The 3,652-nt window shown below is 27.5% G+C and overlaps 1 long non-coding RNA gene across 1 annotated transcript; it reads right to left on the reverse strand.

Annotated features, from left to right (window-relative positions):
* Nucleotides 1–844: 844 nt before the first annotated feature.
* On the reverse strand, nt 845–1,814 carry LOC121123290 (uncharacterized). The gene is made up of 2 exons (XR_011781451.1): nt 1,521–1,814; nt 845–1,436 (listed from the first exon to the last, which is right to left on the reverse strand). It is a non-coding gene; the product is annotated as an uncharacterized lncRNA (long non-coding RNA).
* Between the last annotated feature and the right edge of the window lie 1,838 nt (nt 1,815–3,652).

The following is a 3,652-nucleotide window of genomic DNA, read 5'->3' on the forward strand; positions in this document are numbered from 1 at the left end:
ATTTTTTGGAAATAAATTTCAAATATTAAATTTTTGGAAATAAATTTCAAATATTAAATTTTTTGGAAATAAATTTTAAATATTATATTTTTTGGAAAGAAAAAAATAGTAATCCATAGTTATTTACAAAAAAATAATTTATAGAAAAAAGTTCAAAAATCTATAGCAATTTACAAAATTAATAATTTGCCCGAATGACGAAAATAATTTCTGGTAAAAAGAAAAAATATTCCTTGGTTTTTCTAAAAAGCAACATTTTGCCTGAAAAATAAAGATATTAATATAGGACATGGAATCTTTATAAGCTACCAATCCCGTTTCGCCACTTTGCTTGGTTCCCTAATCTAGCCCCAAACAAAAACCATGTGGACTTTTTCGTACGAATACGTGAATTGCCCGTTAAGGACATTTTAGTTCTATATTTTAGTCAAATATGTATCAAAATACAGTGACCAATTTTGTTACGGGAGCAGGTACAAAATTATCAATAATGTCAAAACAGAAACATATAATGCTGTAAAACTGGTGAATATGTTGTTGTTTTTTTAGACACAATGAGGAAACAAAGTGGTTACATGATCACAATATTATGATCCTTTGAAACAATTTAATGTATATTTTAAAGGTATTTTGTACGAAGTATTTATAAAAAACCAAACAATATACATCATTATACATGCTTAGTTGGGTCTTCATGAAGCTAAGTTTTGATATAAACGAAATAAATTAAAATCTAAGGTAGATGGATATTGCTGAAAAATAAAATAAGACTATTGTTTTTTTTTTTTAATGCACCAACATGCTATCTATATTGAAAATAAATGATAATTAATCACTGCACCTCTTAAATAGTATAATAATTACTTATTTTTCAAGAATGAGTAACGATCCTCACATGAAAATCTGACAAGACAATGATTCAAAACAATACATACTATAATATAATAAGCTCAGTTAATTAAAATTAAAAAAATAATAATTCATTTACAAGTACTTTGACTCAATACAAAAATTTGTTTCAAGTACAACATAATATGTGCATATCATACACAATAATGCCTGTGCAGGCCTACAGCCAATTTAACGAGATCACTTATGATATCCTTCATCAAAATAAAAAGCGCAAAGAAAAATCTAAATAATTGAATTCAATTGACTGATAACATAATGTTATATATCATCAATTACTTGCAATAACCTGGATTTGTACAAGTATGTTTGGATCAAAGAACCTTGATTCTGTACAAGACATGGTTCCCTTATTATTCGGATCAATCCAACCATTCCACAGTGCCATGACAGTGTAAAAATTACGCTCAATATTTCTTAAATGAATTCGAGCCTCAAGGATATTAGACCAATTGCTTCCAGCTTCAGTCAGAAGACTCTCAATGTTTTCAAGGACAGATATGGTTTGTTGCTCAATATCACCGTATCTACAATCCCCCCAGATCAATAAGAAATAAAAAGTAAGAAATGATTAGGCGCTAAAATATGTATACAAAATCCATTTCGATTACCCAGATTGAATAGCCGATAGGTAGACAATCCCCTTATGAATGACAATGCTTGAATAATTCGGATCTTGTGATGTATATAGACGATGAATAGGAGGTTTTTTACATTTAAAAAAGTGTTTGTATAAACACAGACCTCCTAAGGAAGCAACGGCGCCTGCAATGCCAAAGGATAGATATTTGAGCATCTTGTGGTTCAAAAAAATGATGGTATATATATTCTTAAAGACTAAATCCGTCCTATGGTAGTGTGCGACAATTGTTAGTATGACAGTGTTCGACTCGCATCCCTACAACGATATAGGTACGAGCCTTGGACGTTGAAATATTTCGTATGACGTCATTAAAAAGCTACAAACGATGATGCAATATCTTCTCGAATTTATAACTCTCTTTCTATATGATAATTAATATAAATTATAATATATATTTATATTATCTAGGGTTGCTCTCCAAAGTATATATGTAATTTATTCGACTAACCTCAATATCTATTTATAAATTTCTAGGCTAATCTGATTAATTGTCATTAAATCATTATTTTTGTAATTTCCTTTTATGCATAATATTATAGATTATACATAATTTTCAGAAAGAAGAAGGTCGTAGTTTTATATAAATTATAAATTCCTGAACATTGAACACTATTTGCTGTATCGTATCAGTTATCACTCAATTATCCAACAAAATAAAACATATTGCAACAAAACTGATTCAAATATGTTGTTAAATAAGAGAGGTTTTGTAAATCACACTCAAGTTGTTCCGAAGATTTCAATAATGATTATTGTTGATTTAAAATATGAATTACAGGAACCTGTTAAAAATGCATTGTAATACAAATATACTTATATATATATATTCAATCTACATAGTACAGGCACCAACAATGCGAAGTAGGCATAAGGCATACATGAATGCGTGCTGTTGCACTAACACGTTCATTTATTCAAATTAATTTCTTTATCCTTCAAAATATAATGAAAAACGACATATAAAAAAGAATCAATGTTATTCCATGATTGAGTTTCATAAATCATACAATAGTCCACTGCATCCTACATACATGAATGTCATTTGTTAACTTACACAATATACAAATAAATGTATTTATGAGCAATGATTTTTTTCAGTTGTATCAAATGAATATTTTTATTGAATAGTTTCACTTTATTCAAATAATTCCATATTATGAGTATATTATAAAGTGTTTTCATAATGCATCATGTACCGAAGTGATGTCATCTTCGACGTCATGTATGGAGAGTTGACATTTTATTTATGTACAAATTTATAAAAAAAAATCTTGAAGAAACTACAACAAATTCCTTATCAAAAGAACAATGATATTTGAATAAAATCAAATATATAGGTACTGAAAATCGCTATGACATGGGAAATTTTTGACCATTAACTTTGTTTTTAAGTTTATGACGACGAGAAAAGTAGTATAATTGGTAATAAGTATCTCATACTGGGAAATGCATGTAATAGTTAATTTATTATTTACACTAATTAAATTAGTAAGTATAATTATCAAATTACTTATTCTTAATATATAATAACATTAGATGGATGAATAATTTTCACTGACGTTATAAATTGCATCATAATGAAAAGAAATGCATTTTGAGGACTCAAAAAGTTGATATTTTTACTACATAAATTGACAAATTTTCTATAAATATTAATTAAACTTCATCAAATAGTTTTAAGATTAAAAAATATTTAAAATTTGGATAGTTCTTGATGTCAATGATCATCACTGATATTTAAATTAGATTTAGGTAATATGTACTAAAAATGGCTAAATTTGTACTAATAATTTTTTTGATGGATTAAAGACGACAAAAGGAGGATAAATAGAGCAAGACATCTTATTTTTTCAATGTTTATTGCTAATTTTTATATACATAATGGAAATAAGAATGTATAACGATGTTATAACTAATAACACATCTTAATGTCAGATCATATAATTAAACTAAGTAATAGAGGGAATAGAGGGATAGATATTAAGGGGTAAGTCTGTTTATTTGTTGGTCCCATTTGGACATCCAATTTTGTCCAAGTACTTGATGATGGAGGCATTCAAAGAGTCTATGCCGTTGTGGGAATTAGCAGATATTTTCCTC

This window comes from Lepeophtheirus salmonis, chromosome 8 (genome assembly GCF_016086655.4).
Source record: "Lepeophtheirus salmonis chromosome 8, UVic_Lsal_1.4, whole genome shotgun sequence".
Taxonomy (NCBI): domain Eukaryota; kingdom Metazoa; phylum Arthropoda; class Copepoda; order Siphonostomatoida; family Caligidae; genus Lepeophtheirus; species Lepeophtheirus salmonis.